Below are 7,799 nucleotides of genomic sequence, written 5' to 3' on the forward strand. Positions count from 1 at the left end.
TTCTACCCTCTAAAATCTCAAGGGCTTGTTCTTCACTGCATTTTTATCAGCATTCCAGTCTTCCGAATACCCAGCAGAATGGTCCATTAATACCTGCTTACGGCATTTTTGGGCTTCTCTAGATCATAATTCCAAAGATTTCCACATCTTCCTGCAATGGCTTACTTACAACATGGTCAGGTTTATCATAGTCAATAACAAATTCCTGATACTTTTTTCAACTTTATGACAGAATACCTGATCAAAGCAACTTAAGGGAGGGGAGTATTTGGTTCACGGTTACAAAGCAGGAAAGGCATAGCTGCTGAAGCTTGGTTCAGCATGGTGAAAATTTGCAGCAACATATTATCATATGGCACTAACACTGATATCAAGAGTTTGATCTCTAAATAAGACAATGCTATAAACTTCAAGGTCCATCCCTAGTACCTTTATCAGCTAGCTAGGCCTATGTGTTCACAAAATAGTGACACCCACTAAGAACCAAGTGCCCAAATGCACAAGCCTATGGGAGATAATTTCATGTCCAAATATAACAACCACTAACTCTGCTTACTGCATTATAGGACTTATGAAGCAACTAAATTCTCACTCACACTTTCATAATTTTCCAAATTCCTTTCACAAACCAGGCCCAAAGAGTTGTCAACCACATGATAAGGTAATCATATCAATGACCTTACTTCTCAATAGCAAATTTTATGGGTTTGTCAGACTTTATGTCACTGCAACAAAATACCTGAGAGAAACATCTTAAAAAATTTATTTTTTTTTCACAGTTTTAGATGTTTCAGTCATCATGATAAGGAGGACATGGAAGAGAAGCTCACAGATCATGGCCAGGATACAAAGAAAAGAAAGGAAAACATGCTCTTCAAATATGTACCCCACATGACCCACTTCCTAAGATTCCCATAACCTGCAAAACCAGTCTCAGATGGAGACAAAGTAGTCAACACTTAGCTTGTCAGGGATACTTTATACTCAACCCATAGCAGTGATGATGAGACTGATGGCTGTCCTGATAATGTTGGCGGTAGTAGGAGTTGTGATGATGGCAATGATGCTGGTGATGGTGTTAATGATGGAAATGGTAGTGATGGTGGTGGGAGTGATGGCTGTGGTGATAATGATGGTGGTGTGATTATGGTAATGATGCTGAGTGTTTAGTGATGATAATAATGGTGATGGCAGTGGTGGTTATAATGACGATGAAAGACGAAATATTGGGAAAGGAGGTCGTAAAAAAAAGGAAGAAAATGTACCTCAGTCATTCTGCTCCTAAACCTACCAACTCCCAAGGACATGAAATTTGCCACTGAATTCTCCACCTGCCAAAATTTATTGTGCCTAGAAATCACTTATTACCTTATTTTTTGAGATAAAGTTCTTGTGATGGATAATCTTGGTTGTCAACTTGACTGGATCTGGAATTAACTGAGAAAAGCTTTCTTGATTGGATCATTTGAAGCTGGAAGACCCACCCTAAATGGGTCTTTTTTACTTCATTTAGTTGCCCATCAAATATCCTGACTTCCACAACTGCTTTGACTAGAGGAGGGGCATCAGTGGGCATTTCTCAGAGGTTTTCTTTTGCAGGCAACATTCCTCTGAAGACCATGAGAAGATGCACTCTGTGGGACATTCTCTCTTTTACTACCTACTATGATCTCTCAAATGGCAGCTTGACATTGTTGTTTATTTTTATTCCTCTGACACTTGATGCATATTTGTGAAAATGATGTGGATAGAGACTTACACTACTGCATAAATCAGTCCCAGATAATAAACATCTCCTAACATTGAAAACTCAGTTCTGTTAGACATAAAGTAAAGTAGGGGCCATCTTTATGAATCATACTAGATGTTCTCCTGAAGAGCCCTTGAAACTCTGTAAGATTGTCACAGCTTTAACCTGAACAGCAAGTAAAATAGCAACGTTGTCTCAATGATCCCCTAAGGTGAACTGTAGGATAAGAGAAAATCAGGCTGCCAAAATCAGCATAGAATAAAAGAAATTCACATAGAAGCAAACCTCCTTAGATCCTCAGTCTAATCAAAATGCCATTGGGTACTATGTTTCAACAATAGGAAATTATTTCTCACAATTATGGAAGCTGGAAATCCAAGATTAAGATTGGATAAGATTTGGTATTTTCTGAGGCTTGTAAATAGCCCTCAGTCTGTGTCCATTTTCTTTCTTTCTCTTTGGTTATGAGCTTGAGCCTTTAACAGCTGTACCATCTCTCCAGCCCATTGTCTTCTTAATAATGACACTATTTTTGTGTGTGGAGAGGCTCCAAGATAATCCTCTCTCTACTTTCACACATTCTTATGTCCCCTTAATTCTTGACCACCTGTTGCTAACTGCTCTTATTTTTCATGTATATTCTGCACGATAGTACTCCAATAAGATAAAATAAAACAGGTACATTTCTTTTTTATAATAACATTTTTATTGATGCTTTGATATTTTTATACAATATATTTTGATCATATTCAGACACCTGTCCATCTCTTTCTATGCCTTACTTCATATCCTCTATTACTATTTTTTAAGGCCTACAAAGTCTAATTTGCATTTTCCAAATGCTTTGGGTGTGGGTCCATATGCTGGAAACTGGTAGCCTGGTTGAGCAACCAGGAGTCACACCTTTAGAAAATAAACCAATTCTCCCTTTCCAAGCACCCATCAATTGTCAATTATTCATCAGCTAGGACTAGGGGTTATTGCCCACCTCCTCCATCTATGCTGGGGTGTTGTCTACCTTGAGCTTACACAGGGCATATTGTCACAAGTTCTGTGGGTTCAGATATGTAACTTCCCTGTTTTGTCTGAAAAACACTGTTTCTTTGTATTCATCAACCATCTCTTGTCATACAGTATTATATAGGTGTCACATTTAGGTCTGAGCACTTGTATTTTCTGCACGTTCACTCATTTTTGTGTTAATTTCCATCTATTACAAGAAGCCTCTCTGGTGAGAGTTGAGAGATTCATTAATATATGGTTATAACAATAATTAGAAATAGGTTTAATATAATGCCCATTTAGCAAAATAATAGGTTCGCATCTAGTACCTGTGACCTGACTAGTCACAAGCTCTTGGCCCTAATAACAGTCCAAGGTATGATAGGCTCCATCTTATGAAATAGGCCTTAAATCCAATCAGAGGATGTTTGGTTACTCCATAACATGCATGCCACTATTTCACCAGTGGGTGTCTTTTGTAAGACCATTTGTTATTTTAGGTTACAGGATTCACAGCTGGTTAAGGTTGATGAATAGTTTTCTCTTCTGGTGGTATAAACAGCATCTTTCAGTACTATGAAAGTTAACCATCAGGGATGAAGATTGAGGTCAATACCAGCTTGAATTTTTTTCTTGTTTGTTCTAAGATGCATGTATTTAATGTCTTCAGCATAGGTCTTACATCAAGTTCTGAAGGGCAACTAACAGCAATAGCAATGGTCATTGTACAACATGGGTACATTTACATACATGCAGGCAAAACACTCATACACATAAAACACAAATAAATAAATGAATAAGTAGTTGTACAAAGCTTCTATAGTATTAGACTTTCCTCCCTGTATACCTTTCCCCTACCTACCCTCCCATTCCCCACCCCATTTAACCCTTCCTATTCTATTATCCCCCTTTCCCCTTTATTTTTATTTATTTATTTTTTGCTGATCTGAAAGAATGATTTATTTTCCCATTATAAGAAAGTCATGAGTGACTCGTTCTGAGGTATATTTTTGAACTATGAAGGACATCTATTAAAAAACTCCACACTTCAAGATTTCTCCTTAGGTGATAAAATTTCATGGCTAGACTCTCTGCAGGAACCAGATTCCCTGTTGTATCCAATTGCATACATTTACACATGCAAATTGACCCAGGACACTCTGCATGGTCCCTGAACCAACTAAGCATATGTCTAGCATGCCCACCATGCCTATAGTTGTGACACCACGTAAACCAGTTGTTAAACTGTGCTAATTTTTTGTCCTTACTCAAATCCAATTTTTCATCTGATTTGGATCCCCAGGACAGCTAGAAACAGGTGTTCCCATATTAATGAAACAAAGTGCACCCTGAGGAAGGGGTTTCGATAGCCAGGGCAACTTGTGACTTTCAATTTTGTTGGTGAGCCACCCATGCCATACTGACTAAACCCTCTGCCCTGATAAGGCACTGATGAACAGCTGTAGGAGATTGATTTGCCACAAAATTTACTACTCACAAACACCTGTGCTAAAGGCTTGGCACTGGGGTCCAATTTACTTCTGTCAACATCAAATTCAGCTCGCTTGTGCCAAAACCTCCAGGCAACTAATACATTTCTATAATTCTCAATCCAGTATTGAACCCTTTTCAGATATTCTTTAAGAACAACTAAAGGTGAACCCAGTAACGTGCAGTAACTTGCTGTCTGGACATCTCCAGTTCTATCCACCAAAGTCACCATTAAGTCCACTCCATCCTTAGTAAGGCCTGTAAGCAAAATTCCTTCCAAATTTCTAGCATCTTTCATTTCATTGGTCAACTTTTCAATTTATTTAACAAATGCCATTCTGTCACATACAGTAACTTTGTTCTCATACAAAACACCATCCTAAGATCCTGCTTTGCTTGTCAGAAATGCAAACATAATACACAGATAGCAGTCGTTCAGTTGCAAACGTGGAGTGCTGCACGTTTCTCTCCAAAGGGAATTCTTCTCATTTGTATAAAGCCATTGCTACTACATTGAGATTCAGATATCCTTTTTCTGAGGAAGCCCCTTCAATCGGGATTTGGATTGCCCAACAGGTGTCCAAGTTGAACAAAGCCACAGCAGCAGGTCTTTCCCATCCCCCTTCTTGGACAAGCGAGTTCAAAATGGCCACACATCTATATCTGTTCCTTTCCTTGTCCCCCCACAAAGTTGTAAAGCTAAAATTCTCTCTTCATTGAAAGTGTTGATATCAGTTTGTTTATCCATCTCAACTCCAGTTATGTCTGCTGCTTTCTACCATTCCCAAAGATGATTTTACTATTGACTTAATTCCTGCATAAACCAATGATCCTTTGTTGCCTGGAGATTTCTGATCCATATTTCCTGTATACTGCTTTATAAAGTGCAAAATATACCAGAGTGACTTGAGCTGTGGGTCTTCATTTCCAGCTAAAATGTGGTTTCTCCACATCTGTTCTGAATCAAGTCCATACCTCGATAAAGCCTGAAGGCGCATTTTCATTGCTATATGTTTTTCTAAAGAATTATCACTCTCTTCTTCTGCACATTCATATAAATGGTGACCACAAGCGCACGTTAAAGATGTAATTGGGCTCCAGGCAAGAGACATCCTTTCAACCTTTCAAAAACAGTGAAGTCAGACATTGTTCAGTTGGAAGTCACAACAATCATTCAAGTTAGACTTGTTGGATGCCATGCAAAGGAAGCGATGTAATTGTCACAAGGCCACACACTCCTTTCAATTATAGTGGGCTCAGTCTCATCTCCAGTGGGAGTGGCTATATGCTGCATATCATACATCCTAATAATATTACTATCCCCTGTTAGTGTGGCAAGCAGACCAGTCCTAGTTGGACACCATGCTACTTTTGTTAAGGACTTTTATTGCTCAGTTAAAGTCAAGACTGGTTTCTCAAATTTTCTAAGATCCCATATTGCAACTTGACCTTCATAGAAGAAAGCAACATGCTCATAGAAGTATGGGTCTACTGTTACTCTTTAACAGTAACATCTTTGACTTGTATTCCAAAGATCAAATATGGCTAGGTTACAATGCATACCAGAAAGGAGAATTTTCTGGTCTCTTGGAAGCCAACGAAGAGAGAGACAAGCATCATTTTCCCTAACTCATAAAGTGGTTTTGTTACTGATTATGTTGTCTCAGCTTCACCTGCTGAAATTCTCACTTCTTCCATGGGAACAGTTTGCTGCAGATATCCCGTATTAGCACTGAAAAGTCAGTTCTGTGCTTATCTAGGCCAGCAGTAAGCCAGTTACTATCCAATGGATTCCATGCCAGGGAATTGTCATGCATATTTTGGAAGAAATTCTTTTCCTATCAAATTTTGAACTTTCAGTTATGATTATGATCAAGACTTGTAAGCACAACTCGACCATTTTTTTCGTCCAACTGCTAGGAGACATTCCGAATCATAATTGAGATACCATGCAACACATTTCATATAGGGTATAACTGAATTTATCAACAGCAGTGTAGCTGCAGTCTTCAGATAAGCATAAAGATCCAGCTTTGAATTTTGAATTCACAGCACATTCCACATGATAAAGACTCAGTTCTGAGTCACACACAATAAATCTATCAACCTAGTGTGGTGCCCCCAGAATATCAAGTTTGGTCCTGCATATTCATTGATGTGCTTAAAAACTCCAGTTAGGGCCATTCACTGAGTTGGCCGGCATGGCCCCTACCACACAGCCACTTTCTTCCTGGATGCTGCCCCTCCCACTGCTGGAGGGGGCACAGGGAAGATGGCCACTGAGGCGTAGGCGGTGACCTGGGTGATCCCCTGGGGCCCATCCAAACCACCACTTATGCTTCAGAAGCAAAGCTGCCTGTGAGTCCCACCATTCCCTTGGCTGGTGCTGCCCCACTGCGTCACCCTTTCCCCTATTACTATATTCTGTTTCTCCTTCCAGAAGATCCTCCCCACCCCAATGGCTCCTAGTTTTCTGATCTCTTTGGATTTTTCCAATTGAAACACATCTATCTAAAGATTAGAAGCTAGCATCTACATAAGCAAGAGAACATGGGACATTTGTCCTTCGGTGTCTTGGTTACCTCACTCAGGATGATTGTTTCCAGGTCCATGTATATACCTGCACAATTCATAATTTAATTAATTTTTTTTATTTTATGTATATGACTGTATTGCCTGTATGTGTGTAAGTGCATCCATGTCATGCATGCAATACCCACTGAGGTCAGACGAGGGCATTGGATTTCCCCTGGAAATGGAGTTACAGATAGTTGTTAGCTGTCTTGTGTGGGGTGGGAATCGAACACCTGCCCTCTGCAAGAGCAATCAGTACTCTTAAACACTGGGCCACCTCTCCATCCCCATAATTTCATTTTTAATATCAGATAAATAGTATTCCATTGTATAAATGTACCATATTTCATTATCCATTCATTGGTTGATAGATGTTTAGACTGTTTCCATTTCCTGGCCATTGCAAATAAAGCAGGTTTCTAAACTCTGTAGTAGGAGTGCTTTGGGTATGTGTAACAGTGGAATAATACAAAAGATCTATTTCTATTTTTTTTGAGGAGCCACCACACTGATTTCCATACTGGTGACACCAGTTTACACTCCGACCAGGAGTGAATAAGTGTTCCTCTTTTCCCACAAGCTCACCCCCATTGACTGGGGCAAGATGACATCTCAAAGTAGTTTTAATTTTTGTTTCCCTAATGGCTAAAGATGTTGAAAACTTGAAATAAAATTCTCAGCCATTTATCGTCATTTGAGAAATCTGTTTATTTCTTTGATACAATTTTTCATTGAGTTTTTTTCCCCAATGTTTAGGGTTTTGTGTTTTGTTCTGGATTTTTTTTGTTTTGTTTTGTTTTTTTGTATAGTCTAGATACTAACAATCTCTCAGATGTACAACTAGTAAAGAGTTCTCTCCATTCTGTAGGTTGGCCTTCACTCAATTGATGATGTCCTTTATTGTACAGAAGCTTTTCAGCTTTAGGAGGTTTTATTTTATTTTATTTTTTGATTGTTGATCCTATTGCCTGCACTATCGGGA

General features: G+C 39.0%; 1 pseudogene; it reads right to left on the reverse strand.

Annotated features, from left to right (window-relative positions):
• Positions 1 to 984: 984 nt before the first annotated feature.
• Positions 985 to 6,386, reverse strand: LOC103731196 (annotated as a pseudogene).
• Positions 6,387 to 7,799: the final 1,413 nt, after the last annotated feature.

Source organism: Nannospalax galili, unplaced genomic scaffold, assembly GCF_000622305.1.
Source record: "Nannospalax galili isolate Female #2095 unplaced genomic scaffold, S.galili_v1.0 scaffold2130, whole genome shotgun sequence".
Lineage (NCBI taxonomy): Eukaryota > Metazoa > Chordata > Mammalia > Rodentia > Spalacidae > Nannospalax > Nannospalax galili.